General features: G+C 39.6%; 1 protein-coding gene across 6 annotated transcripts in view; it reads right to left on the bottom strand.

The window, feature by feature from the left end:
• The window catches only part of GATAD2B (GATA zinc finger domain containing 2B), an 81,428-nt gene that overhangs the window by 64,834 nt on the left and 2,970 nt on the right, over window positions 1-13,624 (bottom strand). The window contains exon 2 of one of the 6 annotated variants that reach the window (XM_055403908.2): window positions 3,662-3,703. The exons of the other annotated variants lie outside the window; for them this stretch is intronic. The gene's annotated coding sequence lies outside the window, so the exon portion shown is untranslated. The remainder of the gene's footprint in view (window positions 1-3,661; window positions 3,704-13,624) is intronic. 6 annotated transcript variants of the gene reach the window in all.

Consider the following 13,624-nt stretch of genomic DNA (forward strand, 5'->3'; position numbering starts at 1 on the left):
AATGAGATACTGTACAGTCACCAAAACAATGATAAACATGTACGTAATACACACATACACATAGTATGGTACAATGCTAAACAATTTGAGCTGAACAGTCAAAACTTCCTGATTCTGTATCCCAGCTCTTTTAGTTATTAGGTCTGTGACCTTAGGGAAATCACTTAACCTCTTTGTGCCTCAGTTTTTTTATTGTAAAAATGGAGGAACTGTGAGGATTAAACAAGTTAATGTCAAGTGCTTAAAACAGTACTCACACATAAAAAAGCCCAGTAATGTTAGTTATTATTTAAAAACTTATCCAAGGGAATTCCCTGGTGGTCCAGCGATTAGGATTTGGCACTTTCACTGCCATGAGCCTTAGTTCAATCCCTGGCTTGGAAACTAAGATGCAGCAAGCCGCAAGACGTGGCCAAAAAAAAAGAGACATATCTAAGGTGATATGGGCAAGCAATTACAATGGCTAAAGCTAAAACATGGGAAATAGATGGAAAAACAGTGGAAACAGTGTCAGACTTTGTTTTTTTGGGCTCCAAAATCACTGCAGATGCTGATTGCAGCCATGAAATTAAAAGACGCTTGCTCCTTGGAAGGAAAATTATGACCAACCTTGATAGTATATTAAAAAGCAGAGACATTACTTTGCCAACCAAGGTCCGTCTAGTCAAGGCTATGGTTTTTCCCGTGGTCATGTATGGATGTGAGAGTTGGACTGTGAAGAAAGCTGATCGCCGAAGAATCGATGCTTTTGAACTGTGGTGTTGGAGAAGACTCTTGAGAGTCCCTTATACTGCAAGGAGATCCAACCAGTCCATTCTAAAGGAGATCAATCCTGGATGTTCATTGGAGGGACTGATGCTAAAGCTGAAACTCCAATACTTTGGCCACCTCATGCGACGAGTTGACTCACTGGAAAAGTCTCTGATGCTGGGAAGGGTTGGGGGCGGGAGGAGAAGGGGACGACGGAGAATGAGATGGCTGGATGGCATCACCGACTCTGTGGACATGAGTTTGAGTGTACTCCGGGAGTTGGTGATGGACAGGGAGGCCTGGTGTGCTGTGATTCATGGGGTCGCGGAGAGTTCGACACGACTGAGCGACTGAACTGAACTGAACTGAAAGCTAAAACAACACAAGTTAGGACAGATACAGATAGATGGAATAAAGAGAGGTTTTTGAAAGTAGAATTTTCAGGATTTGGTAAGCTTAAATCACACTCTGAACCAAGCTGTAAAAGGTGCTGATATGTTGTTTCCTAATATGTTGGTCACTTAATTTATAAACACACTGTATCTAATATTGTAGTTATTTTAATACATGTCTTCTCTTCTGGACTATGTATCTTCTTGAGGACTGAAGTTTTATAATTAATCTTTACTTGCTATACAACACTTATGTGTATGTCTTTTACATAATATCTAATACCTATGAATGTTCATATGAATATATGAACAGCCAGGCTTTTTCAGTTCCCCAAAACCAGCAGATTTAAGTGGTTACAAAGTAAACAGACCGCTGACACAGGGGTAAAGAGATCCAAGTTTTCTCTTTATCAGTCTTTTTTTCTAGACCAAACTAGTCCAGGATAGAGAAAAACCACCTGGTGTCTATAAACTCTGCTGCTGCCAAGTCACTTCAGTCGTGTCCGACTGCGTGTGACCCCTTATACGGAAGCCCACCCGGCTCCCCTGTCCCTGGGATTCTCCAGGCAAGAACACTGGAGTGGGTTGCCATTGCCTTCTCCAATGTGTGAAAGTGAAAAGTGAACGTGAAGTCACTCAGTCGTGTCCGACCCTTAGCAACCCCACGGACTGCAGCCTACCAGGCTCCTCAATCGATGGGATTTTCTAGGCAAGAGTACTGGAGTGGCTTGCCATTGCCTTCTCCGTCTATATACTCTAGGAACTAGAAAAATAACCCTGTATCACTTATTGGAGACCTGGGTTTTCTGATATAATTTGGGACTTAAGACTACAGATGATAAAACAAAACAGACTTTATAAACTAGGTAATCAGCACTCCTAAATTAAGTTTAATAACATAGCGGTACTCAAATTATGTTTATTCAATGCTAAGAGAATAACAGCAATAAAGAGCAAGACTTGAAGACAATAGGAAAGGTACAAAGCCATGAACTTGAAGATTCTTTCCCAACAAAGTTCTGATATCCATGAAAAGATTTTCACCCTCAAAATTTTCATTTAAAGAATAAGCAAATTCTCTATATATAGATTTGAAAAGAATCTCCTATATTACTAAATTAAAAAAAGATGTAGAAAGCTATCTTTTGTGTAAAAAGAAAAACTAAAAGAAATTCACATATGCTGCATATACATAGAAAATTCTGAAATGACAGAAAAGGAAAAACAAAGATGATGTTTAAAACTAGGCAGGTGAGAAGTGATGAGAAACTTCTGTGTGTCTTGATTTTCTTTTTTTTTTTTTAATTTGAGGACTTCCCTGGTGGTCCACTGGTTAAGAATACACTTGCCAGTTCATGGGACACGGTTCAATCCCCAGTCTGGAAAAAGCCCACATGCTGAGGGGCAACTAAGCGCAGAAGTTGTGCCACAACTTCTGAGTCCACACTCTAGAGCCAGTGAACTGCAACTACTGAAGCCCAGCCCAAGTGCCCTAGAGAACATGCTGTGCAAAATGAAAAGCCACCGCTGGACTTCGTTGGTAGCACAGTAGATAGGAATCCACCTGTCAATGCAGGGGACACGGATTTGATCCGTAGTCCAGGAAGATTCCACAAGCCACAGGCAACTAAAGCCCATATACCACTACTGAAGCCTGTGTGCCCTAGAGGCTGTGCTCTGCCACAAGAGAAACCACCACAATGAGAAATCTGTTCACCTCAATAAACAATAGTCCCTGCTCACCACAACTAGAGAAGGCCCACATGCAGCAACAAAGATCCAGTGCAGCCAAAAATAAATAAATTCGAACCAAACTTTTAACAATAAACAAAATGCTCCAACTACAGCAAACAAATTCATTTATTTGAGCAAAAGTTATCCAGAGTAACCCTGTTTCTAATACTGTAAAGAAAAATACGTGATCCAAGGAGCTGGATGAAATTAAAACTTTCTATGACAAGGACCAGCTGCCATATTACAGTAACAGGATCCCATTCAGTTTAGTTTTATACTGTTTGGCCCAATATAAAAAAGGGATATGAAAAGAAAAACACAGCCTAAAACTCATAACTCAAGGGATCTCAAATAGCCAAAACAATCTTGAAAGTGAAGACGAGTCAGAGGACTTACACTTACTGACTTCAAAATTTATTACAAAGCCCCAGTTACTGAAACAGTGTGGTACGAGCATACAGACAGACATACAAACCAATGGAACAGACTGCTACTGCTGCTGCTAAGTCACTTCAGTCGTGTCCGACTCTGTGTGACCCCATAGACGTAAGCCCACCAGGCTCCCCCGCCCTTGGGATTCTCCAGGCAAGAACACTGGAGTGGGTTGCCATTTCCTTCTCCAATGGAACAGACTACAGACTCCAAAAATAAACCTTTGCATATATGATCAAATGATTATCAACAAGGATATCAAGACCATTCAGTGGAGACAGGACTGTCTTTTCAACAAATGGTGCTGGAAAAACTGGATATCCACATGCCAAAGAATAAAACTGGACCCTTACCTTGGAGCATATGCAAAAATTAACTCAAAATGGATCAAAGACCTAAAAATAAGAAATAAAATTAAAAAACTCTTAGAAGGAAACATAGGAGGAAAGAGCTCCATGACAGAGTTGACAACAATTTCTTGAATATGACACCAAAAACAGCAAACAGTAAACTGGATCTCATCAAAATTTTGTGCACCAAAGGACATTATCAACTAAGTAAAAAATAACTCACAAAATGGGAGAAAGTATTTGCCAATCATGTATCTGATACAGGATTAATATCTAGTAAAAAGAATTCCTATCACTCAATGACAACAAAACAAACAACCCAATTTAAAAATGGGTACATTGCTGGTGGGAATGATGGGTACATTGCTGGTGGGAATGAACAGTCACAAAAGAAAATATAAGACAGTTGTTGCTATTGTTCAGCTGCTAAGTCGTATGCAAGACTGCAATCCCATGGACTGCAGCACGCCAGGCTCCCCTGTCCTCCACTATCTCCTGGAGTTTGCTAAAATTCATGTCCACTGAGTCAGTGATACTATCTAACCATCTCATTCTCTGCTGCCTCCTTTTCCTTTTGCCTTCAATCTTTCCCAGCATCAGGGTCTTAAGGAATATTATTCAGCCTTAAAAAGGAGTGAAATTCTGACACATGCTACAACATAGATGAACCTTGAAGGTATTATGCTAAAATTAAGTAAGCTAGACACAAAAGGACAAATATTTTATGATTCTACTTATATGAAGACCTTAGAGTACTCAAATTCATAGATACATAAAGTAGAATGGAGGTTGCCAGGTGCTAAGGTAAGGAATGATGGGCAATTATTTTTTAATAGGTACAGAGTTACTATCCGCCAGGCACAGAGAAGTGAAGTGAAGGTCTCACAACTAGTTAAGTGGTAAAGTAGAAATGTGAACCCAAAACTTTCTACCTGTAGAACTATACTTTTTAAAATGACCAAAAGTTATTCCAGTTTAACCACAGAAGATTTCAACTAATTATGTAAAAATACCCCAAGATTAGTACCAATACTAGACTACTTTCTCATATCCAGATACCAGAATTATACACAACACTGAGAATAGTTGACTCAGAAAGATTAACAAAAGAGAGAGCACAAAGTTTTTCAAAACAACCAGCAAAAACTAATGTGCAGTCTAGGCAACATATAGATATGGTAAGCAGCCCCCATAACAAAATTAAAATGATCACTCCCAGTAAAGCAACTATACTCCAATAATAATGAACTTTAAAAAATGATCACTTCCAAAGGCTTCTTCAGCTTAAAGCTACACTGTTCTCCTCTAATACCTCTTTGTACCATAAAAGTGCCCCTTAAACAGTCCTTTTCACACTCTTAACCCAACTGAATCTAGAAGACAGCAGAGAAGTGACATAACTACAGACACTTCCGTTTTGCTTTTTTAAAAATATTTACTTATTGGGGACTTCCCTGGTGGTTCAGTGGCTAAGACTCAAGGCTCCCAAAGCAGGGGGCCTGGGTTCGATCCCTGGTCAGGAAACTAGATTCCACATGCTGCAACTAAAGATCCTAAATGCTGTAACTAAGACTTCATGCAGCCAAATTTATTTATTTATTTGGCTCCACCAGGTCCCGGGTCTTAGCTGCAGCACACAGGACCATCAATCTTCGTGGCAACATGCAGATTCTTTAGATGCAGCATACAGAATCTAGTTCCCTGACCAAGGACTGAACCTGGGCCCCCCTGCACTGCAAGCATGGAGTCTTAGCCACTGGACCACCAAGGAAGTCCCTTTAGTATACTGTATTTTACTCCCTTCCTGTGAATATTATCAAGTATTCAGTCAGCTAGAATAGAAGGTTTAATTTGGAAACAGAAACCGCTCAGATTCCAATCTTAGTTATACTCTTCTTGGACACCTACCACACTGTCTTTGACAAAACTGGGAACCTACAATTTAATTCCAGATATACATCAAGGCTTTGGGAGCATCAGTGAAACAATCAGGACTTCCCTAGCGGTCCATCTGCCAATCAATGCAGAAGACATGGGTTAAATCCCTGGTCAGGGAAGATTCCACATGTCACAGGGCAACTAAGCCTGTTTGCCGCAACTACTGAGCTCATGCACAGCAACTACTGAACTAACTCTGCGTGCCCTGGAGCCTGTGCTCTGCAACAAGAGAAGCCACAGCAATGAGAAGCCCATGCACCACAACTAGAGAGCTGCCCACGCTTGCCACAACTAGAGAAAGCCTGTGCACAGTAACGAAGATCCAATGCAGTCAAAAATTATAACTAAATACTTTTTTACACCACTATTTAAGCTAGAGACATCTTATTCCTTTGAACCCTCCAGGTTTTTCAAAGTTGCACTTGCTAGTTTTAGGATGTTTCTGTCTGGGACTTTGCTGTGGGTCCAGTGGTTAAGAGTCCACCTGCCAAGGCAGGGGACACAGGTTAGATCCCTGGTCTGGGAAGATTCTGTGTTCAGTGGAGCAACTAAGCCTGTGAGCCACAACTACTGAAGCCCAGATGTCTAGAGGCCGTGCTCCACAACAAGAGTAGCTGCCACTCATTGCAACTAGAGTAAGACCCAGCACAGCAACCAAGACACAGCACGGTCATAAATAAATGAATAAATAAATAAAAAGATGTTTCTGTTCACAGTAAATACAGCTGTAAAAAGATTCTTTTCCAGTCACCCATATTCCTTGAAAGTTTTCAGTGCAATATTAATGAATTATACAGAATTCAACTGTGAAATAGCTTTCCATGCAGAAAGTGAAGAGTTAAAAATGCAGGCTAATGAAAACTTAAGACTTTTAGTGCAGTAAGAGACCCATATTCTAGTTTCCATTCATATGGCAGAAAATAATCTGGATTTAAAATATGCTAAGAAAATAAAACTTCCAAATTCACAACGCACTCAGATAAAGACTTCAGTGAGCATTCTTTACTAGCGTGTGAGCACTCATCTCACACGCTAGTAAAGTCATGCTCAAAATTCTCCAAGCCAGGCTTCAGCAGTATGTAAACCGTGAACTCCCAGATGTTCAAGCAGGTTTTAGAAAAGGCAGAGGCACCAGAGATCAAATTGCCAACATCCGCTGGATCATGGAGAAAGCAAGAGAGTTTCAGAAAAACATCTATTTCTGCTTCATTGACTATGCCAAAGCCTTTGACTGTGTGGATCACAATAAACTGTGGAACATTCTGAAAGAGATGGGAATCCCAGACCACCTGACCTGCCTCTTGAGAAACCTGTATGCAGGTCAGGAAGCAACAGTTAGAACTGGACATGGAACAACAGACTGGTTCCAAATAGGAAAAGGTGTACGTCAAGGTTGTATATTGTCACCTTGCTTATTTAACTTATATGCAGAGTACATCATGAGGAACGCTGGGCTGGAAGAAGCACAAGCTGGAATCAAGATTGCTGGGAGAAATATCAATAACCTCAGATATGCAGATGACACTACCCTTATGGCAGAAAGTGAAGAGGAACTCAAAAGCCTCTTGATGAAAGTGAAAGAGGAGAGTGAAAAGGTTGGCTTGAAACTCAACATTCAGAAAACAAAGATCATGGCATCTGGTCCCATCACTTCATGGGAAATAGATGGAAAAACAGTGGAAACAGTGTCAGACTTTGTTTTTTTGGGCTCCAAAATCACTGCAGATGCTGATTGCAGCCATGAAATTAAAAGACGCTTACTCCTTGGAAGGAAAGTTATGACCAACCTTGATAGTATATTGAAAAGCAGAGACATTACTTTGCCGACCAAGGTCCGTCTAGTCAAGGCAATGGTTTTTCCCGTGGTCATGTATGGATGTGAGAGTTGGACTGTGAAGAAAGCTGATCGCCGAAGAATCGATGCTTTTGAACTGTGGTGTTGGAGAAGACTCTTGAGAGTCCCTTATACTGCAAGGAGATCCAACCAGTCCATTCTAAAGGAGATCAATCCTGGATGTTCATTGGAGGGACTGATGCTGAAGCTGAAACTCCAATACTTTGGCCACCTCATGAGACGAGTTGACTCACTGGAAAAGACTCTGATGCTGGGAAAGGTTGGGGGCGGGAGGAGAAGGGGACGACGGAGAATGAGATGGCTGGATGGCATCACCAACTCTGTGGACATGAGTTTGGGTGTACTCCGGGAGTTGGTGATGGACAGGGAGGCCTGGCGTGCTGTGATTCATGGGGTCGCGGAGAGTCGGACACGACTGAGCGACTGAACTGAACTGAACTGAGCATTCTTTACTAAGTGAATTATAAAATGAGAAAAGAACAGCATCAGAAGAACACAATTTATTCATGGACAGTAAGTACTACATGGGAAGAATGTCATGCTATTCACACCAAATTTCCATAGAAATCTAATATAGGGTCTTCCAGGCAAACTGTCCAGGGCAGTTGGAATAAATATGACCAGCTCCTTCAATCTCTTTGATAGCAACACATCAATCCAGCCAAATATATGTTAAAGAGTGGTTAGAAACTGTCCCTCTCTCCAAAATACGTTGTTCTATTGAGGAAATATTTTCAATGCTTTTCACTGGTAGTTCAACCTATTTAGTGGTGAACACCATTCAGGTAACCTTTATGCTTTTAAACGAGAAAAGACAAATCCCTCAAAGTTTTAATTTCAAGACCAGTATGACTGAAAAAAATCAAAGCTATTGTTCCTTTTTGCCTCTGATGCCCATGTCTGTCTGCATGTATCACAGAAGACAAAGAACGGTGGGCTTTACAGATCTCTTAGTGTGAAACTACCATCCTTACAGAAAGGAAGAGCTTCTTGCTCCTGGCTCAAGGGATTCTGCTCACACACAAAGCTGAAACCTTACTCTCCTGCTTCCTAGCATGCAAGATGAAAGAAGGTGGAGGCAGCAGCTCAGTTAAGAGTTATCCTCCTGGGAACTCATTGAAGGTAAGAGCCAAGTTGGATGAGCTGTGCCATTTGCCTTTGAAGATTCATGGGGGAAAAAACTGCAGCCTCCAAACCAGTGAAGTTTCTAAAAAACATCTAGCATAATACCACCATACTAGTTCTCTGGAAAACTAGCACACAAAAGCAGTTAATTCCCTCATTCAAGAGTGACAACTCTTTTTTTTTTTTTTTTTAAATCAACCCACAGAAGAACTACAAGAAAGCAGATTATCAAGGTGCAGTACTATCTTCTCAAAGAGATGCTCTTCCTGGTCAAATAATTTCCAGAAGCTTTGCATCCTTCAGTCATTCTTTTACCACTCCTAATATAAATAGAATATAAACAGATATGCAAGGCTTTGGGATCTTATGTTGTAAAGAAATCTGCCATAACTTAACCCAGAATTTTTCAAAACCCTAATTTGATCATGTAACTTTTTTCATAAGGAAAACTTTTTTCTATTAGGAAAACTATCATTTTCCTGTTCGGTTTGTTTTTGCAAAGGCAAAACAAAACTCTATGAGAAGCATTAAGAGAACAACAGTAAGATAACTTTTGGAGTCAAGCAAATTGTTCAAATACTGGATACACCACTTTTATTAATTTTTGAGATTTCAGCAAAATGACAACCTCCCTGAGAATTGAGTTTTCTCATCTGTAAAATTATAATACCGCCCTCACAGAGTTACTGTAAGAATTAAAATAGCATAAAGCCTTATACAAAGAAAGTACTCAACAAATGAGTTTATATTTACATTTTAAAAATTCCCTTCAAGTTTCAAAAGTTGCAAAAATGCATTAAAAAAAAAACTGAAGAAAAAATTACAGAATCCATGACTGAGATACTCCTTGAGAAGAGTTAATTTCCAGGACTTTGCAACCTTTTTAACCCACTAGACTACTGAGAAAGCCTTTAAACTTGCCCTATTTAAGACGATATATAGGAACACATCACACCTACTAATGAAAAAGGATATGAACAAAACACAAGTTGTAGAGTTATTTATGGTTTCAATGATAAAATGAAAGGGCCTACATCAATATAAACAAGAAAAAATGAGTTGTGAGAAAAGCTCAGCTTGTGTCAGCACATAATAACTAACAACTATATACAAAGCTCTACAGTTTATAAAACACTTTTACATGTGTAATCTCATGTGACTGACAAAGAGACATAGTGAAATAGATAAAACAGATACTGATTATTTCTAATTTGAGAAAACTATGGCTTGGAAGACTTCAAGTGACTTAACCAAGGTCACACAGATAAATGGAACGAAGACACCAACCAGGTTCTTCTGTCCCCAGAATATAACAAATGGGGCATCTTCTAAACGTATGCAGCATTTTCTCAATCCACAGAATTATTCATTATTTTAAAACATTTTATATGTGACAGACACCATGCTAGGCACTGGAGAAACAATAGTAAAAAGACATGGTATATCTCTTTATTTCAGAATATTGTCAGACCACTGGGGGGAGACAAGCAATATATATAAATTAGAGCGAGATCAAAGAAGAAAGTATATCTAAGTCTCTCTGGGCAAGTCAAGGAAGGGTTCCCAGAGACAGTAGCATTTGAGATGAAATCTGGAAGCTGATCTGGTAACTAAAAGAACTGTATTTGCTCATGTATAAACTGCAAAGGGCGAAAAGTAAAGCTGGAGAGAAAGACAAAGGTCAAAATTTATAAAGGGCCCTTGATATCATGCAGAGTACCTTTAAATGATTGGAAACTACTGAATACTTCTGAGAATGGGAAACCAAATAATCAAATCTCCATTAGACTATTTTGAAGAGAGTATGATTGATGGTTTAAAAGGGAGCAAGACTAAAAACAGAGAGAACTATAAGAGATCATGGCAATATTCCAAATAAAAGTTGTTGTAGTCCTGAACAGCAGCAATGGAGATACAGAAAAAAGGTATAGATTCAGAAATATTTGGAAAGTAATGGATAAGAGAGAGAGAACTGACAATAATGCGCACATCTCTAGCTTCAATGACTCAATGAATCACAAAAGGGGAGCAGGTGACGAAAATGTTGAGTCTGAGGTACCAATGGAATACAGAGATGGATACATCTAGCATACAGTGGACAACTGGAAACAGCTGGAGTTTAGGAGATGTGATAATATATGTGAATATATACGAAGATTTTTTCCCATAATCAAGTGTTATTCACCATTTCAATGGGAAGGCAATCATTCTATCATCATTATCTGTATAATGAATGCTTCAAAGTTCAAAAAACATTTTAAGATCCTGTATCATGCTTACCACATTTCCATACCTTTGTTATAAACAGATTAGAAAAAGCTATCATTATTCCTATTTGATTAAGAAATAGTTATTGAGGGACTTCCCTGGTAGCCCAGTGGCTAAGACTTCAAGCTCCCCAATCCAAGGTGCTCAGGTTCAATCCTTGGTCAGGGAACTAGATCCCACATGCCACAACTAAGACTGAAGATCCCTTGTGCTGCAACCAAGACCCAGCACAGCCAAATAAATATTTTTTAAAAAGAAATAGTTATTGAGTATTAACTGTATGCCAAATACTGTACAAGGCATTAAACACCAAAATAAATGCAAGTCTTCACAGACCTTACATCATACCAGGGGAATCAATAAGCAATAAATGTAACAATTAAGTATGTTAGAAAGCCATAAACTGAAAAACAGAGGATTAGGAGTGAGGGGTGGAAGTTGAAGGTGCAATTTTAAATATAGGTAGGATAAAGTCTCATTCAAAAGGTGACATTTAAACAAAAACTTGTCTGAAGAAAGAAAGAAAATTAGTCATTTGTAATATCTCTGTGGGAAAAACAGATATTTCCCACTAGAAGAAGTAACCAGTGCAAAGTTCCTGAGATAAAGAGTGTGACTGATGTATTAAGGAACAAGCCAATGTGGCTGGGATGCCATGAGCAAAAGAGAGGATGACAGGAGATCAAAAAAGAAAAGGGACTGACGCGACTTAGCAGCAGGGAAGGGCAGAGCATGTAAAACCTTGGAGCCCACTGTAAAAACTGGCTTTTACTGTGCAAGAAATAGGAATTCAAAAATTAGGAGGCTTGGGAATTGCCTGGTGGTATGGTTAGCTTCCCAGGTGACACCAGTGGTAAAGTACCTGCCTGCCAATGCAGGAGACACAAGAGATGTGGGTTCAATTCCTGGATCAGGAAGATCCCCTGGAATAGGAAATGGCAACCCACTCCAATATTCTTGCCTGGAAAATTCCATGGACAGAGGAGCCTGGTGGGTTATAGCCCATGAAGTCGCAAAGAGTTGGACATGACTGAGTATCAACCTTCCTTCCTGGTGGTTAGCACTCCACATTTTCACTGCTGAGGGCCTGGGTTTTATCCTTGGTTCAGGAACTAAAATCTCACAAGCCTTGCAGCGAAAAAAAAAAAAAAAAAACAACCAACCAGCTAGGAGGCTTACCCAAAATCATGTACCTAAAAAATGGCAAAGCTAGGATTTGACCCAGATTTCTAGGCTCTACTTGTGTTATGGTATCATAACATGATATAATATGATAGATGATATTATATGCTATCATATAATATCATATATATATATAGATGATATAATATGCTATCATCTTGCCACTTACTAGCCCACAACTTTCCTTCTGGGAAGTCTGAATTTAAATACTCTCAAAAAGCTAACTTTATAAATAAATACCTTCCAGGTTAGAGATGCACAACCTCTCTAATTGGACATGAGTTTGAGTGAACTCCGGGAGTTGGTGATGGACAGGGAGGCCTGGCGTGCTGTGATTCATGGGGTCGCGGAGAGTCGGACACGACTGAGCGACTGAACTGAACTGAACTGAACTGAATCCCCCACAGCCACAATGAGAATTCACTAATCCTAAAGTCTAATCTAAATCCTAATATTCCAGCCTATATTTGAGATTACAAATTCCAGCTTCCTCCCAAAATGAGATTAGATCAAGAACGCTTTATAAGGAGACTTACAGCATGACTTTCAGATTCAAGTAAAGATAATCTGAATTACTTTTAAAAATGTAAACTAGCCAGATGTGAAAACAAACAAAATAATGGCTTGTGAATGTCAAAGTATTGTCATGTTCCTTAATAGTTCACTGCTAGTATTAATAACAATCAAGTTCACACACAAAGAAGCCTCTGCAATTATGATGACTCTTTGAGGTCTGCGATTGACCATTTCATACCTCAAAAGTAACAAAATACTTGTCCTCATTCATCTGTTGCTTTTGGTACTACAACCCCAAACTGTTGATAGTTTCTTGCCAATTGATGGCACCTTAAAGACCAGAGGATTTTGAGGGAGACACCAAACATTACTGAGATACTATCCAGACTGGTTAGGCTCATAATGACCCTAGATCACTCCTTTCCTACGGAATAACCTCAAATGCTATAGGAATACTTCATATATCCGTAAAAGATGAAACACGAAGAAGGAGCAATTCTACTGTCCAGAGGCTTTCATCACTACTGTGCAAATACAGGAGGCTCTCTGCTTCATGGACTCTGGAGCCATCAAAACCCCCAACCAGTACCTACAGAAAAAGTATCACAGGAATTACTGAGGAAAAAACAAACAAAATGCCTAACAGAAGACTTCCCCTCCAAAGCCAGTCCTTTTCAAAAGAAACTGAAATTCCTTCTATCTCCTTTCCCAGGCTTAGCAAACGCAGAAGAAATGCAACTTTGTGTGGCACTGCCTGATAGGCTGGATCTTCCTGAGCAAGAGGTGGACAGCTTTATGCCAGGACTAGATTTATAGTCAATCTGACTGGGCTTTTTTTCTTCTTCTTCTTCCCCTCTAAACTGTATCAAAGAATGCCTGGCTATTGTGCCTTAATACAAAGGGTCCGGAAAAGAAAGTCCTTGAGTTCCAGTTATGGCTCAAATCATGATCTCTCTAGCAATCATTTTACTTGACCAAAACTGGTTTGGCTTTTCTCAATGAACTAAATAAGCATTCTGACTGAGTTCAGAGGGACTGCTTGTCAGTTGGAGGGTTCTAAGGGGTTGCCTGTGCCAATGAGG

This window comes from Moschus berezovskii, chromosome 4, assembly GCF_049115385.1.
Source record: "Moschus berezovskii isolate FMDL1 chromosome 4, NW_MosBer_1.0, whole genome shotgun sequence".
NCBI lineage: Eukaryota > Metazoa > Chordata > Mammalia > Artiodactyla > Moschidae > Moschus > Moschus berezovskii.